This window comes from Microtus ochrogaster, linkage group LG3 (assembly GCF_000317375.1).
Source record: "Microtus ochrogaster isolate Prairie Vole_2 linkage group LG3, MicOch1.0, whole genome shotgun sequence".
Lineage (NCBI taxonomy): Eukaryota > Metazoa > Chordata > Mammalia > Rodentia > Cricetidae > Microtus > Microtus ochrogaster.
In genome coordinates this window covers 19476764-19498877 of record NC_022029.1, presented here as the reverse complement: position 1 = coordinate 19498877, position 22114 = coordinate 19476764, and the positions used below count along the sequence as shown (strand labels likewise).

Genomic DNA, 22114 nt, shown 5'->3' with positions numbered 1-22114 from the left:
CTGCTCCTGATTTGGACCTTGAGATTTCTGTCTGGTGCTCCAATTTGGGTCTCTGTCTCTGTCTCCTTTCATCGCCTGATGAAGGTTAATATTCAGGGGCATGCCTATATGTTTGTCTTTGGATTCACGTTCTCATTTAGCTTCTCTAGGATTGTGAATTATAAGCTCACTGTCCTTAAAATATGGTTAGAAACCAAATATGAGTGAGTACATCCCATGTTCCTCTTTTTGGGTCTGGCTTACCTCACTCAGGATAGTATTTTCTATTTCCATCCATTTGTACGCAAACTTCAAGAAGTCCTTGTTTTTTACTGCTGAGTAGTACTCTAATATGTATATATTCCATACTTTCTTCATCCATTCTAAATTGATTTTTATTGAGCTCTATATTTTTCTCTGCTCCCCTCCCTGCCTCTCCCTTCCCCTTACCCCTCCCAAGGTCCCCATGCTCCCAATGTATTCAGGAGATCTTGTATTTTTCTACTTCCCATGTAGATTATATCTAGGTATGTCTCTCTTAGGGTCCTCATTGTCTAGGTTCTCTGAGATTATGGTTTGTGGGCTGGTTTTCTTTGCTTTATGTTTAAAAACCACTTATGAGTGAGTACATGTGATAATTGTCTTTTTGAGTCTGGGTTACCTCATTCAAAATGATGTTTTCTAGCTCCATCCATTTTCCTGAAAAATTCAAGATTCCATCTTACACCTCTAAGAATGGTCAAGACCAAAAACATTGATGACAACTTATGCTGGAGAGATTGTGGGGTAAAGGGGAACACTCCTGCATTGCTTGTGGGAATGCAAGCTGGTACAGCCCCTTTGGATGTCAGTGTGGCGATTTCTTAGAAAATTAGGAAACAACCTTCCTCAAGACCCAGTAATAGCACTTTTAGGTATATATCTAAAGGATGCTCAATCGTGCCACAAGGACATGTGCTCGACTATGTTCATAGCAGCTTTGTCATAGCCAGAGACTGGAAACAACGTAAATGCCCCTTGACCAAAGAATGGATAAGGAAAATGTGGTAAATTTAGACAATGGAGTACTACACAGCAGAAAAAAATAATTTTGACTTCTTAACACACTTGCTGGAGCCCAGGAAAGGTGGTTTTGTGTGAAGTCACTTAGTGAGGATCCTTCTCTATTCTGCTCCACTTTGACCAGGGAAGCTCTTTTTTGAATCTTAATTTTGTTATTATTATTTTTTTTGTGTGTGTGAATGTGTGTTCGAGTGTGTTGGTTATGTACGTACGTGGACCCAGAGATTGATGGCGGTATTTTCCACCTTGCATTTTTGTAGTAATAGGAGTGGCGGGGCTGTGTCCCCAGCACCCCGGCCGCCTGCTAGTTTATGCCCTGAAATAACAACACACAAATTGTATTCTTTTAAACACTGCTTGGCCCATTATATCTAGCCTCTTCTCGGCTAACTCTCGCACCTGGACTAGCCCATTTCTAATAATATGTGTAGCACCGAGGTGCACTTACTGGGAAGATTCTAGCCTACGTCCATCCTGGGTCGGAGCTTCATCGTGTGTGCCTCAGAGGGCAGAACTATTGCGTCTGCCTGGGAGAGGGGAGCATGGCGTCTCTGCTCCAGAGCAGAGCTGTCGAGTCTGAGCTCACTTCCTCTTCCTCCCAGCATTCTGTTCTGTTTACTCCACCCACCTATGTTCTAATCAATAAAATGGGCCAAGGCAGTTTCTTTATTAGTCAATGACCTTCCTCCATCACATTTTGAGGCAGATTTTCTGGCTGAACCTGAAACTCACTGATTCTGCTAGACTTGTTGGCTTCTGAGTTCCAGGGATTCTCCTGTCATTACCTCCTAGGGTGGTAACTACAGGTGCTTACTGCGATGCTCAGCTTTTTATATGTGTGTTAGGATCTGAACCTGGTCCTTTTTTTTAATGATTGTATTTCATCAAATAATTTTGTAAATGTTATACCTGTAAAATGTAAAAATAGACAAAATAATGCCTATAAAACATAAATTAAAAAAAATCAAATTTTCAGGCATCCCACTCGATAAAAAACCCTCTTGAGTTTCCAGGCATCCAGTGTAAGCATGTCTGGGTGGAGAAAGCTTATGGAGTGGGGCGATAAGCAGGTGAAACTGTGAGACACCCCTGGTGGTAACTCATGGACGATAAGTAAACAGTCTAGCGATGGGAATGAGTTGTCTAGTCACTGAGGGTCCAGTGGTATTAAGGGTGCTTTTGCTTCTTCCTCCGTCCTATGTATTCCTTGCAGTAGTTATTTAAAATTCTTCCTAATACACTTTTCCTATTTTACTATTTGAGATTTTTTTTTTGTGCTTTATGTCTAAAAACCACTTATGAGTGAGTATATATGATATTTGTCTTTCTGGGTCTGAGTTACTTCATTCAATATGATGTAGTTATTTTTTTCTGCTGTGAACACTGGTCCTTCTGCTTGAGAGGCAGGCACTTTGCAGACTGAGCCATCTCTCCCACCCCCTGGCTTCTTTTTCTCTTTTAAAGTAGCACATTACTTTAGTCATATCTTCCCCAGACTTCTCCCACTTGTCTGTTGTGAATCAGACAGATAGCATGAAATGTCAGCAATATTGCTGGGAAATGGGGTTCCGCAGAGGTGGATTTGCAGGGCTACCTGATAAGTCTGGGATCTGTGTGTGTCAGGGAAGGGAACAGGGCATGCAGTGACACCACGTGGAAGAGGTGGCATTTCAGCTGATTTCATTAATGAAATTTAAAACTTGATGTCTAATTTGCTTGTATGGGTGTCTATGTGCACTTGTGTGCCAGAGAAGAGTGCCAGATTCCCTAGAACTGGAGTTATAGATGTTTGTGAGCCACCTTGTGGGTGCTGGGAATCAAACTCAAACTTTACCTACAAAGGAGATTCCCGTTACAGGGAATTGGTTCAACAATTTGGAACCAATGGGAGGATATTTGTGTCATTGGCAATGGTAAATGGTCTGTTAGGGCTGCAATGGGGGCGGCTATGAAGTAGACTTGTGGGTACTGAGGGCAGATAAGTCAGAAGCAGTTTTGTTTGAACTGTGAGTTCACTCTCTTCCCTGAAGGTGTATATAGGATATGGGCACGTTTTAACTTACGTACAGGGAAGTCCCTCTGGCTACATGCCAAGAGGGTACGGACATTAGTGAGAACATGATGACTTCATTCACTTTTCTTCTGGTATGATCTGAGAGGCATTGGAAAGGGGCCTCTGTTCCTTGATGGCTGAAATCACACACACATACACACACACACACATACGCACACATACGCACACTCACACACACTCACACACATACACACACTCACACACTTGCGTGGGTGCACACACACACTCACACACACTCAAGAGCACACACACACACTCACATACACTCACACACACTCACGCACACACACACTCACACACACATACACACACTCAGATACATGCACTCACACACGCACACACTCACACACACCCACACACTTGCGTGCATGCACACATACACTCACACACACTCATGCACACACACATTCACATACACACATATATGCACACTCACACACATACACACACTCGCATGAGTGCACACATAAACTCACTCACACACACACACACTCACACACACCCTCGTCCTTCCACAGCCTTTACTCTTCTTGGAGAGGGTTGAGTGGAGATTTTGCTGCATATCTGCTTCCTCTTGACCCAGTTATTTGTCCTTACTTGGATGTTATCTGGGTGGATAGTAACAGCTGGGGTTCCCTGGAAGTTTCTGCTCTCAGCTTCTTGTTTGTGCTGTAGTATAGCCCTTGGGTGGGCAGGTGTTATGGGCTTATTTAGTTACATGCTCTATCAATGGAGTGATTTCCTGTTCCTTCCTACAGTGAAGCCATTGGGTGGGCAGGTGAATGGCCTTAGTTACATGCTCTATTAGCTAAGTGATTTCTGATTTTTTTTCTGGAGGGCCTGATTTCTGCTTATTCCAGGTGGGGTCACCTTCTTTGATTTTAGGAGCGTCCCGGAGTCGTTTGAAAAAGGAAAAAAAAAAGTGATGTTAGTGTTGGTTCGTCTGAACCAGTTCCTGTTATATCTGTCCGTAGATCCCCAGAGGAGGTAAGAGATGCTCAAGGCCTATTTCACAACATTTTAAAAGTCACCTTAGCCTCTCCCACTGAGCTAAAAGGGAGCGGGATGAAACTCAAGACGGTTCTTTGCAGAAACGGAGCCAGGGATGCCTGGAATGTACTGAGAAAACAGGGTCCCTAAGGACCAACGCTGCTGTTCCCCAGGCTTAGTCTGCAGGGACTTCTCCTGTGTATGCCTGGAGCCTTTCAGATCTGCATCAGGTAAGTGCAGGGAATTCTTAGGTTCTTAGGACTCTAGCTCTTATTTAGATGTCGCTTAGGGTTCTTGTAGTATTTAGGGATAGAAATAGTAAACTGTGATGTAGAACTTACAGCACCCCAGATGTTCATATCAATATGATGTTCGTTTTAGCCTATGTAGTCATGCTTGATTATAGGTACTATTATAGTCCCTGTTGTCTATCACCTGTCACCTACCTGTGTATCTGTATTAGAAGGTTTTTATTATTGATCTGTTAATTATCTGTGTATCTATGTATCTACTATCTGTGATGATTAATATTGTCCACTTGACAAGATCTTATACTTGGGTTCTCAATCTTCTAATGTTGTGACCCTCTAATACAGTTCCTCATGTTGCGGTGACCCCCAAACCATAAAATTTATTTCCATTGCTACTGTACAACTATAATTTGGCTACTGTTATGAATCATGATGTAAATATCCATGCTTTCTGATGATCTTAAGTGACCCCGTGGAAGGGTTGTTCGACCTCCGAAAGGGGTCATGACCCACGGGTTGAGAACCACTGATCTATGAGCAAAGCCTCTGGGAATGTCTTGAGACTTGTTTGTTCCCAACTGTTCAGCCTTAAAATACTCACACAAACCCCATAGTATTTGTAATACTGTTTGGCCAATAGCTTACGCGTATTTCTGACTAACTCATATCACCACGAGGCTGTGGCTTACCGGGTATAAAGCTCAGGTGTCTATCTCTGGCAGGGTCACATGGCTTCTCTCTGACACTGCCTTCTTTCTCCCAGCATTCAGTTTAGTTTTCCCCGCCTACCTCTATTCTGCCCTGCTCAGGCCCAAGACAGTTTCTTTATTCATTAACCAATAAAAGCAACATGTACACAGAAGGACTTCCTACATCGAGCTGTAAGGCATTTTCTTAATTAGTGATTCATGGGAGAAGGTCCAGTTCATTGTGGGTGGTGCCATCCCTGGGCTGGCAGTCCTGGGTTCTATAAGAAAACAGGCTGAGCAAGCATTGGGGAGCAAGCTAGTAAGCAACACCCCTCCAGGGTCTCTGTGTCAGCTCCTGTCTTCAGAGTTTGAGTACCTGTCCTGGCTTCCTTCAGTGATGAACAGGGCTATGGAAATGTAAGCTGAATAAACCCTTTATTCCCAATTTGCTTTTTGGTCTTGGCATTTTGTTTCAGCAATAGAAATCCTAACTACGACTCATATGTCTGTCTCTTTATCTGTCTATGGAAACCTCAAGTCACATGGCTAGGAAGCAGCAGAGTGGTATTCACATGGCAGCAGACTGGTTACAGGGCCTGTTCCTCATGGCTTTGAATCAGCTCCCTTCCTCTTCTAGCTAGGGATGCTATTTATACCTCTAGTTCTGGTCTCATTATTCGATGAATGGGGATAACAATAATAACCTTTGTTATTATTAAAAATAATAACATTTCTAATGCAGCATCTGAAGAGCAATTCATGCAGGGCTTGGCACAAGGTGAGCATTGCATACTTAGGCCTTTAAGAAAGACTGTTCAGTGACAGGCCCTGCTAGAACAGTTCTCTTAGTTGATCTCTGCTGCTTTGTCGGCATTCTGTAGCTTATCATATGGTGTATGGTGATAGAAAAAAAGTCCTGTATATCATTCCCATTCTATTTTAGGGGGATTAAGTCAGTTTGTTTAGGGACAAGAGACTGGCATATGAGGACGGAGAAGTCATCAGCGAATGGGGCAGAATGCTGTCTCCTACTCATTTCCTTAGCGTGGCTTCAGGGGGCTCTGGTCTCACTTACTCTGCTCTCTGTGTGTATGTACGTGTGCATGTCCATTTCTGTGGGTGCACAGTTGTACGTGGGTGCATGTGTACATGTGTGGAGGTTAGCAATCATCCTTGAGTGTCATTCCTCAGGCACTTGGTTTTTGACACAGGGTCGCTTACTGGCCTGGAATTCACCAACTGTGTGGCTCACAAGCTACCTCCCAGAGATGGGATCACAAGCACATACCACACCACCACCACCATGCCTGGCGTTTTCACCTAGATTTGGCAAAACTAGACTCAGATCCTAATGTTTATATGGTAAACACATCACACCGAGTGAAGCATTCTCTAGCCCCTGGACTCAATCATTTTGAACCTCAGTTTCCTTACCCATCAGTGAGTGGTGAACCATGAATATGCTCGTCTCTCTGGTATGATCTGGGAATTCAAATGGGTCATTAATTTATTCACGTATTCATTATTTCTTGTTGGGCATTAAGGATACAAAGCTTAAGGAGGATGAGACCCCCTTGCTTTTGTGGGATTTCCATTGATGGGGGGCACTGGAAACAGATTAATCTGCTAGAGAGAGTAAATTAAATACCCTGATCAGAAGGAGACAGAGGCTGGTGGTTGTAGGGGGTGAAGCAGGCACAGTTTAGGGAGTAGGGGAGGAACTTGAGATCAGGGAGAACAGGATGGAGTTGAGTCTTGGCAGACACTCTGATGTGGGATTCCCCTCTGTATGCTGTGATTACCATTGGTTAATAAAGGAACTGCTTTGGGCCTATAGAAGAGCTATAGGGGAACAGAGCTAGGCGAGGTGGGGGGGGGAGGGTAAACTAAACTGAATGCTGAGAAAAAGAAGGGCAGAGTCAGAGAGAAGCCATGTAGCCCTGCCGCCGTAGACAGACGCCAGAACTTTAGCCAATAAGCCACAGTCACATGACAATACACAGATTAATAGAAATGGGTTAAATTAATATGTAGGAGTTAGCTAATAAGAAGCTAGAGCTAATAGGCCAAGTAGTGATCACTGCTGCTGCCCCAGCTGAGGAGAAGCTCTGAGCTCTCTTGCATCTACACTGCCCTCATCCTCTACGATGAGGTGATGATCATGGATGTAGGGGCTGGTGGGCCTGCTCCATCAGCTGGAGCCGCACCAGCAGGCAGTCCTGCCCCCTCCTACAGCAGCACTTTGAGCAGCTAAAGCAAGTGTAGAGACCTGGAGTCCTTAGAAGCCAGGGATGTTTTGGTAAATTTCAAGTAATTCTTCATTAGTCCTAGGGTATGAGTTGGGTTGAGGCAAATGAGGATGATGGATAAGAAATGATGACAATGTCTATAGCAATGTGTTGATCGTTTATATGTAAGCACAGGGAGCTCTATGTCTATTACCTCTTTTATCTTCCTAGTTGTTCCATGTGAGATATGATCGGTGTTCAGTAACTGTACTTTAATAATCAAGAGCCTGAGGCCAAGACAGCTTAACCAGCTTTTCTAATACCACTTTCTCTCTGAGTGGGGAAGCTGCATTTTCCCTTAAGCATTCTGTATCTAGTGCTTGTCCTGGAGGCTGAAGAGCCTACTGTGTGTGGGTGTAACAAAATCCAACCCTGGTTTCAATTTGGGGGTGAGGAATGAAGACGGGTGGAAAGCAAGGGACATGGTCAAAGTCTACTGTGGTCAACCAGTAGAAAGACACAGGCTATCTGAGGGAGGGCCAGAGAAAGGTGGAGGTGTGAGAGAACATGGCTGCACTTATCCTTGGTATTGGCTTGGTGTCACTGGTGTGGGTGGTAAGGGGAATATCTGCCTCTGGCTGACATGAATTCGGAATGTCGAACTTGCGATTCAGCTGCGGTGGAAGCAGAGAATGAATGGAAGACTGAGATGTGTTTAAGGCCCCAGGGGGTTATTCAGATAGAGAAGTCCAGTAGGGGTAGGTTAGAGGCCCAGAATGTGTGTGTGTTGTGTGAGAGGGAGTGGGGAGGCAAGAGAAGGGGAGAGAGGGAGGGAGAAAAAAAGAGAGAGGGGGGAGAGAGGAAAAAAAGAGAGGGGAGAGAGAGAGAGGGAGAGATGGAGGGAGGGAGAGAGAGAGGGAGAGGGAGAGATGGAGGGAGGGAGAGAGAGAGAAAGAGGGAGAGATGGAGGGAGGGAGAGAGAGAGAAAGAGAGAGGGAGAGAGGGAGGGAGGGAGAGAGAGAGAAGGAGGGAGGGAAGAAGGGAGGGAGGGAGAAAAAAGAGAGAGAGGGGAGAGAGGAAAAAAGAGGGGAGAGAGAGGGAGAGATGGAGGGAGAGATGGAGGGAGGGAGAGAGAGAAAGAGAGAGAGAAGGAGGGAGGGAGGGAAGAAGGGAGGGAGGGAGAAAGAGAGAGAGAGAGAGAGAGAGAGAGAGAGAGAGAGAGAGAGAGAGAGAACCAGAGGCTGCAAATCAACTCTGTAACACTCTGTCTTTAGATGAGGATTAGACAAAAGTGGCCACGGAGAAGAAGAGGGGGTACAGAACGGGGTCATTAGGAATGACTAGGGTATAGATAGAGAAGACCATGTGCTGGCCTAGGAGTTGTTTCCAGGCCATGAATATCTTTGTTTTGGCTCATGATCTTAAAGCATGAGCAGCAATAGTTTCAAATGTTTAAAAAAAATTGTACAAATAAGATCTGTGAGTGTTCCTGACAAATTGGGCGATGTGGCTTCCTGAGACCCATGGGTGAGAGAGACAGTAGTGAGCTAGGGTGAGCTCAGCCTGCTTCTCATAGTGGTGAGGGAGCCTCCTCCTTTTATCTTGGGCATCTGCTTGGTCCCTGGAGGTATTTAATTTGTGGCCTTAGATTTAAAGTTTGAGCAGAGGAGGTAGAATTTCCTAGGGACTTATAAATGTCATTAGAGAAGAGGGAGGGACAGTTAAGAATCGTGTTAGTGTTAGGCAATGGCAGGGCCTGGGGAGTTCCAGAGTGACGGATGCCACTGTCCTGTCAACCATGCAGGCTGGGAAGCAGCTTTGGGGTTTGGCTGCTTGGAGACGCCCTCAGCAAAAACCCGCGTGGAGTCGCAGGAGAAGAGCGAAGGTTGAGTATAGAGAATGACTTCAGAAAGCTGTGTTGCAGAGCTACGGGCATGGCTTAGTCGGGAAGGTGTTCGCTGAGCAAGTATGCAAACGGAGGCTCAAACTCCAGAATCCAAGATAAAAAGACGGGCACAGTGATGGGCATAGTGGTGCACACACATAATCCCAGCTCTGGGAGGTGGACATAGGTAGATTCTGGGGCTCCCTCACCAACAGGCCTAGCTGAATTGTTGAGTTCCTTGTTTGATAAGAGACCCTGTCACAAAACACAGGATGAGCAGTTACTGAAGAAGAGACCCAAATTTGCCTCTGACCACATAGGTGCACCCATGTAGACACACATCTACATAGGTGTATTGCTGTGAGGTTTCAGTGTGTGTGTGTTTCATATCTGAAGGACCTGAGAACATCTTCATCAGCAGGTCTGTGACTGATGTCATCTAGTACTTTATTTGTCCTTGAGTAACAATTTTTTGGGGGTGTGATAGTCCAGAGGACTCAACCTAGGTCCTTGTGAGTGCTTGGCCAACACTCCATCACCGAGTCAACCCGAAGCCCTTGGCTATGTTTTCTAAGAAAATTGGAGGAGTCCAGACCTAGCAAGGTTTAGTGGAGAATTCCAAGAGAAGTGTTTCTTTTCCTTTCTTTTTTGCTATTAAAACAAAACCATCCTGGAGACAGATGGGACGAGGTGCTTTTGTGTTCCCATGCTGCTGGCTTAGATCTTCCCATGGCATCTCTAGTTCACTGTGGTGACTATAAATTTATATGAACCCGTGAGCACGTGGTGATGGTTTATTACCAGCGTCGCGAATCTAAACACTGCTTGTTTTCATTTATGATGTCCAGCTAGATTCTGTGTGATGATTTTGTCAACCAGTTTCGCTACAAAATGCCAAGTGTGTTTTTATTGGCTTTATTTCCTATTACTGATTTTTTTACTTGTTTGAATTTGTTTGACAATACACTTGATTCAATGATGCGTGGGTATGTGTGTGTTTTTGTGTATGTATGTGTGTGTATGTGTGTGTGTTTGTATGTATGTGTGTATGTGTGTGTGTTTGTATGTATGTGTGTGTATGTGTGTATATGTGTGCGTGCATTACAATCGACTTGCCTTTGATGAAGGGAAAATGTGTTTCCCATCTGCAGTACCTGATAAATAAGCTGTTTTTCTATTTGAAGTTGTGACCATAATTTCAAAAGCACATTGGTGGTGGTTTTTTTTTCCCTTCTTTTCTCTCATTTAACTTAAGGGGCAAGAGAACTTTAAAAGTTAACATGAAATGGCAGTAGCTTATAACCAAGCTGTGTGAAAAGTGCCAGTTCACCAAAAATTTTTGTCAATTGATTCAGCAAATAATTTATTTTTTTTTTATTTTCAACACTTTATTCAGAAAATTTTTAAAATTTACATTGTTGGTCATGATCTAGACACTTAGATATGATTAGACAAGTAATCACTTTAAATGTTTATAAATTAATATTTTTTTTCAATTTTTTTTCAATTTTTTTTATTGAGAAAAGGAAGAAAAAAAAACCAAGTTTCCACCTCCTCCCAGCCTCCCATTTTTCTCCCCCTCCTCCCACCTTTCTCCCCCTCCTCCCACCCTTCTCCCCCTCCCCCCACTCCTCTCCCCCTCCCTCTCCAGTCCAAAGAGCAGTCAGGGTGCCCTGCCCTGTGGTAAGTCTTAGGTCCTCCCCCCTCCGTCCATATCTTGGAAGGTGAACATCCAAACTGGCTAGGCTCCCACAAAGCCAGCACATTAAGTAGGATCAAAACCCTTGCCATTGTCCTTGGCTTCTCATCAGCCCTCATTGTTCGCCATGTTCAGAGAGTCCAGTTTTATCCCATGCTTTTTCAGTCTCAGTCCAGCTGGCCTTGGTGAGCTCCCAATAGATCAGCCCCACTGTCTCAGTGGGTGGGTGCACCCCTCGTGGTCCCGACTTCTTTGCTCATGTTCTCCCTCCTTCTGCTCCTCATTGGAACCTTGAGAGCTCAGTCCAGTGCTCCAGTGTGGGTCTTTGTCTCTATCTCCATCCATCACCAGATGAAGGTTCTATGGTGATATGCAAGATATTCGTCAGTATTGCTATAGGATAGGGTCATTTCAGGTTCCCTATCCTCAGCTGCCCAAGGAACTAACTGGGGACATCGCCTTGGGCTCCTGGGAGCCACTCTACGTTCAAGTCTCTTGCCAATCCTAAGGTGGCTCCCTTAACTAAGAATTGTGCTTCCGTACTCCCCTATCCAACCTTCCTTTATCCCAATCTTCCTTTTTCCCCATGTTCCCCCCTCCTTCCCTTCTAACTTTTCTCTCCCCATCTCCCCTTACCCCCATCCCACCCCACCCCCAAGATCCCAATTTTCTCCCCGGCAATTTTGTCTACTTCCCATAGCTAAGAGGATAACTATATGTTTTTCCTTGGGTTCACCTTCTTACTTAGCTTCTTTAGGTTCACCAATTGTAGACTCCATGACCCTTATTTATGGCTAGAAACCAATTATGAGTGAGTACATCCCATGTTCATCTTTTTGGGTCTGGGTTACCTCACTCAGTATAGTGTTTTCTATTTCCATCCATTTGCATGCAAAATTCGAGAAGTCATTGTTTTTTACCGCAGCGTAGTACTCTAATGTGTATATATTCCACACTTTCTTCATCCATTCTTCCATTGAAGGGCATCTAGGTTGTTTCCAGGTTCTGGCTATTACAAATAATACTGCTATGAACATAGTTGAACAAATGCTCTTGTCATATGATAGGGCATTTTTAAGAGCCTATTCTGTTTCAGATGGGGGTGCAGGCACCTGCTGTGTTGTGATGTCTACAGGAAACTAAGAATTCTAATGAACAAGATAAACAAGTAGAAAGTATGTGTTTCTTAGTGTATGTATATAGACTGTAGCTTTTGTTTCATTGCATTTTTAGTTATTTAGTGTGTGTGTATGTGTGTGTGTGTGTGTGTGTGTGTGCGCGCGCGCGTGCCTGCATTTGACACACATCCATACATGTGTGCCATGGCTTGCATATGGAGATCAGAGGGCTTGTGAGAATTGTTTTTTTTTTTTTCCACAACATGGGTTCTAGGAATAAAATTCAGGGTTTTAGGTTTGGCTTCAGGCCCTTTACTTATTTAGCCACCTAGCCAGCCCGATTTCTAAGTATATTCTAAGGACTGACAAATATTAATGAGTAAAATAAGTCAAGGAGGGTCATCAGAGAAGTGACGGATCATTCTTTGGAACAGTGTTTTAAAATGCAAAACAAGATGCAAAACAGAAAAGCCACAGGATATAAAGGACTCCCAACCTATTGAAACGCATTCATCAAAATACTAAAACCAATTTATGATTGAGCAATATTTGTGCTTCTTTATGAAGTCATTATTAGGAGTAGGTATGTGATGGCTGTGAATAATTATGAGCCTGAGTGGTGTTTCTTGGAGCCTGCAGCAACCCTTATGTGCTGGGGTTTATCTAGAATGTCTATTGTTGCAGGCTCCATATTGTTAATATTACGGCAAGCCTGTTTTAATGGAATCACTCATGTTCAGTTAGAGTTAGTAAAAGTCAAGGTATACCCCGTCTAAGATCCCTGTGCTGCCTTTTGTGGACAGAGGAGGCCATGGGAAGAGGGTTGGATTATCGAAACTAGTTCATGGTTTTGTTGCTGCATGCGTTTTTTGATGGCTCTCCTGGAATTAGTCGTTGGCCGTCTCCGATCCCAGGAATTCCTGAGGACTGAGGTACCCAAGGGCACTTTCTATTCTAGATATATAAGGAACAGCACTTATGCCTGGAGAATTTTTTTTTGTTTGTGTGTGTGCCATTTCTGACATTTTTCTTATGGATAGGCATTCCTGGAGGTCTGCAGTATGGACTCCTTGTTTCATGGGAGTCTGTCTGGCTTCAAGTAAGCCAGTTTTCTCTCCCTGGGACATCCCTCATCCTAGCTCAGGAAAGCGGTGACCCACACAGGTGGAGTTCCTTGGACATTTTAAGAAGAGAAACTGTGTCAGGGTCTTGAGTTCATGGCTCCATCACGGCTGAACTCCATGCTTACCTGCGCTTCATACCCACCCGAGGCTTTCCTCTTCCTTGATTTGGCAGGAGCTTCCTCTCCCATTTGGACCTGCCTTTCATCCTGTGTCATTTGATCACACCTGCTGTGCCCAGCGAGGTTTGGCCCCAATGTCCCACCCTCCTCTAGCAGGGATGATCCCCCTTCTGAACTGACAGGCCTCTGCCTTCTGTGGCAGTTCCTTATTTACCTGATTGCTTTGTGATTGACTCCTGTAAGCTCTGAGGGTGAGCTCCACACTGCCTTTTGTCCTCTGTCTCCCCAGGCAGCCCATGGGGTAAAGAAAGCAGCTTTCTTTCAATGAATTAAAGCAGCTGGCGATTCTACTCAGGACACAGGGACACCCTGGTGGAGGAGTCTACCACTGGCACATCTGTAAGTTACCCTCATGCCGTAAATCTCCCCCAGTTTATGTCTCGTTCCCTTCCTGTTCAACTCCTGGCCCAGGCTTCTTGTGCCCTTTTAAATTTCCATGTTGATGTAACCATTTCCCAAGTATTTTATAAGCCTTAACACTCTTCAAGATATTTACAAAATATTGACAAGCGCAGAGTCAAAGGCAAGAATCGTGCCAAATTCTATCATCCAGGAAAAATGCACACATCGTTTTGGTGTGTGTTATCACGGATTTTTTGGTCACTCTATCGTCAACTCAGGGATCGTTTCCAAAGCAGGACCACGCCATACAGGGTATCTCAGTTGTCTTTTTCTGACAGGGCCGATTGTAGTAGTGGTTAGGAGAATGACTTTGGAACATGGCTTGAGCTCAGATCGTGGAGCCATGATGCAGTAGTTATTGCTGCCTCTTGGGTGGGTTTGCAGCTCCATTGGTAGGGGGAGTGACTTTCCTCCAGCAGACTCTGGATTTGTGATGAGCTGGGTAAGGCGGTGTCTGTCTAGAGGATCAGCACCTTAGTGCAGCCCAGGAGGATCAGAAGCTGGAAGCTGGACAGTGAGTTTGATGTCAGCCTTTGTCTTCATGAGATTCTTTTTGTTTTTGTTTTTATTTTATTTTTCCAAAGTAGTCACTGACTCAGGAGAGTTAGGAACTTCCTTGTTCACTGCTTTGCACACACCTGTAAAATGAATGCAAAAGCCCCATTTACTCACAGGCCGTGCGTCTTTGTGCCTATATACCTGCAATGCCAGTATTTGGGAGGTGGAGTTGGAACATTACAAGGACAAGGCCAGATTGGAACTCAGAGTGGCTTAAAGGACCAGGCAGGGTTAGATACTGAGATCCTGTCTTCGGAAACAAAGAAACTAAAACTCAAAACCAAGATCAGAGAGCGATGGAGAGTAAGTGAGCCCAGAATGGAAGATCACAGAGCAGGGCTCACCTGATCCCAGAGGTTACTACCCTTCTCTCAGCGAGTTTGACTAGCGCAGAGGGCTCTAGTCCACGGCTGTCTCCAGGCTATAGGGTCTGCCTATTGATGGACATCTAGGTGGCTCTTGGCATAAGCTTATGAATAATAAATGACGCGCTGGACATCTTCCTAACGCATCTTTAACACTGAGATGATTTATTTGCACAGGATGCTGTTGGGAAATGTGAGCGGTGGGCCTTCTGGCTACACTGCCCCCAGGCAAAGCCTCCCTACAGTAAACACACACTGCTATTACCTTCGTGTTAAACTGTTCCCCTGCACCCTGCAGAACTGTTGTCTCTCCCTTCCTCTGTTCTTCAGTGATTCAGCACCGTGGTTTGTCATTCATAGCACAGAAAGGGAGAGAGACCAGGCTAAGATTAAGAAGTACAAGATCTCAGGCCTCCATTCGGGCTGTTTTCCCTTCCTGCCTGCAGTGGGAACCTCTTTCTTCAGCCACCCCAGGCAGGGTTGGTTACATGAAGCCAAAAGAGCTCCTTCCTGAGGCCAGTGGAAGGGTGGCAGCCACACAGACCACTATCAGAGTGACTTAAGAGCCCTGTTATTACCCAGGGGTGACTGAGTAGGGTCAGTGTCTGTGTGATGATCTATCTATGTGGGCACACCTCCCCAGGCAGCTTCTGGCCTGGTGGTCTCGGCTTTTCTATCCCAGGTTGTCTTGGGGAGGTGACTCAGCTGTGTGCCTGCTGCTCCTCTGTCCCACAGGGGAGGTTGTCTGGAAACAGAACCCGAGGAGAGAAGGCGGTGTTTAGTTACGCATGCTCCAGGCCTTAGGGAGTGCTGGAGATGCTTTCTCCTTCACTCATTCCACATCCTCAAGAGAGAAACAGAACTTAGACTCATCTCTCAAGCAGAATTTAGAGACGTCGCTTTAGGAAGCATTCAATAGGATACTCACTGAAACCAGAATGTCTATGAATTTATTATTAGTCCTTGAATATATTAGACCCTGAGAAGCTTTCATTTTCCTTCTGGGGCTGATCAGAGTTTTTTTTTTTTTTTATCATGTGAATTTAAGAGTTTTTCTTATTAAAATACTTGTTGAGATTTGATGATTAGAAGGAAGATCATAGTTCAGGGATATTAGTGGTGACCCTCTGTCAGCATGGATTGGAAGGTGTGTTCTTCTGATGGCTTTGGATTACAGGATTTAAATAGCAGTCCAATTCTCCGAGCCCAGTAAATCCAATTATGGAAGCCTGATTGTGATATTTTAATATTATTGGAGCAAAGCACTGGATGAAAATTCTCATTAGTTAAGCAAGATACAGGCAGGATGGAATTTCATCTTCCATTATTATTTCTATAATTTTGTTACCCTTAGGTTTTATTAAAAATAGGTATGTGATTGATGGTGGCAGCAAGGCCAGAAAACTAACATGTGTTTGAACTTTCTTCCCCTCCAAGATATTCACTGAGTTTCTACAAGGTGAGAGCTTTGTCCAGGAGTGGGTATATTCAGTAGGAACGGTGTTATTGCAGAAAGCAGGCTATATACTCGAAGCCATATGAGTATATGGGCATGGGATGTCGTCCTAGGAATGGGCAAATTCTCATAGAGAGAAACCTCTATTCTTATACTTAAGTCACATATACTTAGAGAGTTAATGGAAGCTTAGATTTGCTTTGTGCATGTGTGTATTTATGTGTGTGTGCATTTGTGTGTGCATGTGTGTACACATGTGTGCATGCATGTTTGAGTGTGTGGGTACATGAACACTTGTGTGATTGTGTGATAGAGGGTAGAAGTCAATGTTAGAAGCTATCCTTAACAATTTACCATTTCGCCGGGCGGTGGTGGCGCACGCCTTTAATCCCAGCACTCGGGAGGCAGAGGCAGGCGGATCTCTGGGAGTTTGAGGCCAGCCTGCTCTACAAGAGCTAGTTCCGGGACAGGCACCAAAGCTACAGAGAAACCCTGTCTCGAAAAACCAAAAAAAACAAAAAACAAAAAAAAAAAAACCAATTTACCATTTCATTATTTCTTTTAAATGTAATTTCTTTCAGTTGATTCTTTGGGAATTTCATATCATGCACCCCAGTCCTTCCATATCTGCTCCTTACCCCATAGTGTCCCCCCAAAAGAAAATTAAAAGAACTACCTAAAAACAAAACAAAGCAAGCAAGCAAACAAACAAAACCACACTTTGCTCCTCCATCTTTACTGCCTCTTCCACACCTCTTCACTGTCCCCGTGTCATTGGAAGCTGCGATGTGTCACACAGGACACCCCCTGGACAGTCAGCCTTACTTGCAGATGTTCACTGTAATGTATGGTTGGTCAAGTTCAAGGCCCTTGGCTTCCAGTACACTGTCAGTGCTCGACGTCCCCCGAAACTCCTCTCTGATATCCTGCTGTTTATCCCTGAGTCATGGAGATCCTGTGACTATAGTTCCACAGGGCCAGTCCCTTCGTGTGCTCCCACAGGCCATAGTCATAGATGGGGTAGATGTTGGGGTGTGCCAACTCAAAGCCCTGGATGTGCGTCTGGGTGTAGCTGATTTGGTCATTCTGGCCACTGCGACTGCCTTCCCACTCAGGCGAGAGGCAGAGCCAGCTCTTGTACACCCAAGCCATCAAGGCTAGCTCTCCCATTCTTGTGGTGAGGGGTGGGGACAACTTTTCAGCTGCAGTGGCCAGTGAGGGACAGGGTCAGCTTTTCCAGGGCCATCGAAGGGCAATGCTGGCTCAGTACAGCCCTCGGATTTCAACACGCATGGTTCCTATAGTCTCCTGTGGTAACATGGGCTACAGACATCAATACAGACCTCAGTTGCAGCAGGTCCACAGGCCTACATATGGCCCTTGGCTGCACCTCAGGCCTGGATGTCACCATGGCCCTGGTGGCAGTGCTGGCCACCCATATCAGTATGGCCCCAGCAGCAGAATGATTCTAGGACACCGGCATGACCTCAGGTGGCTGATCAGACACGGGTATCCACATGATTCTCCATGGTAACGGGAACCACGGACATCAACTCAGACCCTGGCTGGTGTTACCACCTGATTTTCTGAGATTGGGTCTTTCACGGAACCTAGGGCTCAGCTATTTGTTTAGGCTGACTGGCCAGTGACCTCCAGGAACCTGCCTGTTTCTGCCTCCCCATGGCTGCGTTTACAGGTATATGTCATTCATGACTGGCTTTTCTGTGTGTGTTTGGGATCCAAACGCAGGTGCGCTCATGCTTGTGTGGCAAGAACCTTACCTACTAAGCCATCTTCCCTGCCTTTATCTCTTATCTTTCCTTATTTTTAAAGTTTCTGTTGACTGACATCATGGCATGAAACGACATGACTGACTCTAAAGGAATAGGTGTTGAAGCACAGTCCCTGGGTCCTGTCCTTAGGGAAGGTCACTGCATGCCCAGTTGCAAACAGGGGTCTGAACCTTTAGCTCATTTCTAGAGTTCTGGTCTCAACTGGAGATAATTTGATTCCTAAGCAGAGCACTTGACAGGGACTGGAGACATTTAAGAGCATGTCTTATTGGGCTTTATTTATTTATTTATTTATTTATTTATTTATTTATTTATTTATGTGTGTGTGTGTGTGTGTGTGTGTTTGTGTGTGTGTATACACATGCATATGCCACTTGTGGGAGCTGGTTCTCTCTTTCTTGTGTGGGTCCCGGGAAGTGAACTCACATCACTGGCCTCCATGACAAGTACCTTTAGCTGCTACGATATCTTGCCAACTCAGGAGAGATTCCACACTGTCCTAACCTTGGTATTATATACAGTAGTTGGTATCAGTACCGTGACATATCCTACAATCTGTGGGGCGCTATCCCAAGAAACAATCACCCGACTCTCTAGAAGCAGCACTTCCAAGGTGGAAGCGTCTACTGCGGAAGTTTGTGAGATCAAGATGTTGTCTGGACCAGGAGTCGGACACTTGTCACAGATCAAGGCCAGCTGTGTAACTTCAGAAACTCATTTTCTGGTATCAAAAACCTGATCAAACCCTGCTGGCTCGTTTTATGTTAACTTGACACAAGCAAGAGTCGCCTAAAAGGAGGGAAAATGAAAAGGCCACCATAAGATCCAGCTGTAGGGCATTTAATTAATTAGTGATTGATGGGGGAAGGCTCAGCGTGTGGTGCCACCCCTGGGCTGGTGGTCCTGGCTTTTATAAGAAAGCAGGTGAGCAAGCCATGGGGAGCAAGCCAGTAAGCAGCACCCCTCCATGGCCTCTGCTCAGGTCCTGCTCCAGGTTCCTGCCTGGTTTGAGTTCCTGTCCTGACTTCCTTCAGTGATAAATTACAATGTGGAGGTGTAAGCCAAATAAACCCTTTCCTCCCCAAATTGTTCACTGTCAGGGGAACACAGCAGCGACAGAAACCCTGACGAAGACACAGACTTACATCAAAACTTACTTAAATAAGCCTCCTTCCGCTTTACTAAATTCTATGCGTTGGTAAATCCCAAGGGTAGGATGTCTGCGTAGCTCATATGTTACCTGTTGGCAAGGCGCACGGGTCTCTGTTTTCCAGGAAGTGCCTCTTGGAGCCTAGTGTCAGTGCAAGGGAGTTTTTGGGAGTATTTAAGAATACCAAACCTGGGGCTGGAGAGATGGCTCAGTGGTTAAGAGCATTGCCTGCTCTTCCGAAGGTCCTGAGTTCATTTCCCAACAACCACATGGTGGCTCACAACTATCTGTAATGGGGTCTGGTGCCCTCTTCTGGCCTGCACACATACACACAGACAGAATATTGTATGCATATTAAATAAATAAATAAAAAAGAATACCGAACCTCTGAGAGTTTGACTTTTGACCTTTGATCATGCCTTGAGATGCTCCTTTGTGGGGGCAGAATGGGCTGAGCACCCAGGATGGGATGATTTCATTTGCATTTCGTGTGTGTGTGTGTGTGTGTGTGTGTGTGTGTGTGTGTGTGTATAGTATTGGCAGTCATATTGTCCTGCCCAGTTACCTCCTCTGTCTCTGCCTAGTGGCTTTTCGTTATCTGTATTGACTTTTTTCCCTTCTAATTTACTCTAATTTTGTTGGCTTGGGAGAGGGGGATTGGTTTGAACAAAATGTGTGAAGCAAAACTGTATGACAGGGATAATTAGCATGAAGCTCGCTCGTGGGCTGCTATACCTCACTGGCGGCTTTCTCAGTCTAGATAACAGTTCAGAAGAATGTGGTGTAGCAGGGATGGGGACATACGGAGTCCTGCATGGGTATAGAGGACACAGGCCAGTACTGCAGTGCCACAAGGAGTTTCTTCTTTATTTACCAGGTCAATTTTGCATATCTACGGTGAGGGCCAGGGAATCCGTAGAGCCCTTTGTGTGTCCCTGTTCGCAATCCATTTCCTTTTCTCTGGCCTTGGCTCTAAGATTGGATGTCAGGGGTCTGGATGAGGCACGCATCTACTATGTCTCTTACTCTTCACCTTTCCCCTCAATAATGGAGTTTGCCATTGTGTACATTTTTGAATGCTGTAGCGAACTCATCAGGAAATATAGCCAGGCTGGAGGAAATGGCAAAGATAATTCAGTTATTGTGAAAAGAGACATTCTGCAGAGAGAATAGGGCCTTGAGGGAGTGTGATGGGTTTTTGCCAGGATCGGACTGTATCGCAAAGTCAGAAGCCTGTTCTGTGCTAAATCACAACCTATGACACCTTTGTTCGAACGTGTCAACCCTGATGACCTTGGTAGGCACAACTAACGTGGGGTGGGGTTGTGAAACAGGAAGGGGAGAGTAAGTGAGTCCACACTTCCTTCCCCCAAGTCTGATGCTTTGGGTTATGTTTGGCACACCCTGACCATAACTAGATGAGCTTCGATTTCCACAGTGAGATGAACCTGGGTCCTGTCATTTCTTGTGTGAGCTGTGGACAGGTAGCATCTCTGGGTCTGGATGTCCCACCTCTACATCGAGAATAATACTTGGCATATGCCGTGGTTGAAGGTTGCAGAGACGTTTGTAAAAGCCTTACAAATGTACCTGATGTCGTGTGGGGGACTCGGAAAATGCTAGCTATCATTTCTTGTTGGGTTCATGTAGAACACAAATGATCTTAGAATGGTATGGATTGGTACAAATGCAGACCACTTCCTTTGAGGTAGAGGCTCTTATTGACCGGGAGCTGCCCAGAGATCTTCCCATCTCGGCCTGCTGGGATTATAAAGATAGGATACCACATCCTGCATTTTTACATGGCCTCTAGGGATCAAACTCAAGTCTTCATGCTTAAGATGGAAGTGGCTTTACCAGCTGAGCCATCACCCCAGTTTCCATCATTCGACAGTGATTAAGGTGATAGAAAAATCTAGGAAGGCACACAAATTTGGAGTTTAGATGGCAGGGAGGAAGTTGCTGTTTGGGATGTCATTTATTCATGACATATCAACTGTAAGGCCTCCCTGGGTACAGGTTTCTGTTTAGAGGATAGGCTTGGCTCACCTCCCCATGTGTCCCTGGGTCAGACCCGAGAGTTCCGTACTGGGCCAAAGCAATGGACTTCTAGCCGAGAGCCCATGTCCTCCTGATTATCTTCCTTTGGTAATGAGTATAGAGTATGAAAGCTATTTGGGGTTAATTTTCCTTTCTCTTAAAGGATGTTGAAGTTTGAAAGATATCCGAGTGGAAAGATTGGGCCCTGTAGCATTTCTACCTTTGTTTGGGAGGTGAATGTCTAAGGTACTGCCAGGAGGCAGGGAAGAGAAGGGGGAAGAGGAAGAAGTGTAGGCTGAGGGGCATGAGGAGGACAAAGGAGCCTTTGACTTCTCAAGCCCTCTTCTCCAGCCTCTTAAAGAGATTTCTCTGCTTTCCCATCAAGAGATCTGCCTGAGGCGTTCACCTGACGTGGATCTGCATTTCACTTCGGATTCGTTCTCATGACTATCTCTTACAAGGGGAAATTTAGCCCCGTAGAGTGTCAGGGTGAACTGTGTCCCCGTTGGGGCCAGCTTGTAAACTGTGTTCCTCCCTGGCTCCGCCTGCACTGTCCCCAGGATCTTGTTCAGACATGTTTGTTTTCACATGTTTACTTGGTCTAGGGCCTGTGAGCTCTTGGGGGTGTTGCAGTGGTTGCTATGTGCCCTGTGAGATCCCAGGGCCTTAGAAGGTCTTCAACCACATTGAGCGTTTGTTTAATGCCTGATGTAGCTGCAGACACTTCTTGCCTGTCTTCTGCTCTACATCAGTAGTTTCTTCTCCATGACTACCCGCTCCCCCTTTAGAACTGATGTTGACTTTCCAGCATGAAAAAAAATCAAGGGATAGATGCTTGACAGCCAGCATAGACCTATGGGAGAATTTCACCATGAGGCAAGGCTTACTTGGTTGGGAGTTTTTATTTTTGCATTCTTTAACTGAGAGAGAGAGAGAGAGAGACAGAGAGAGACACACACACAGAGAGACAGAGAGAGAGACAGAGAGAGAGACACAGAGAGAGAGACACAGAGAGACAGAGAGAGAGACACAGAGAGACACAGAGAGAGACAGAGAGACAGAGAGAGAGACA

The 22114-nt window shown here is 45.2% G+C and overlaps 1 protein-coding gene across 3 annotated transcripts in view; it reads left to right on the top strand.

Moving 5' to 3' along the window:
* Kcns3 (potassium voltage-gated channel modifier subfamily S member 3) overlaps positions 1 to 22114 on the top strand; it is a 50394-nt gene that overhangs the window by 11587 nt on the left and 16693 nt on the right. Inside the window, exon 2 of one of the 3 annotated variants that reach the window (XM_026785877.1) lies at positions 13508 to 13617. The exons of the other annotated variants lie outside the window; for them this stretch is intronic. The gene's annotated coding sequence lies outside the window, so the exon portion shown is untranslated. The remainder of the gene's footprint in view (positions 1 to 13507; positions 13618 to 22114) is intronic. 3 annotated transcript variants of the gene reach the window in all.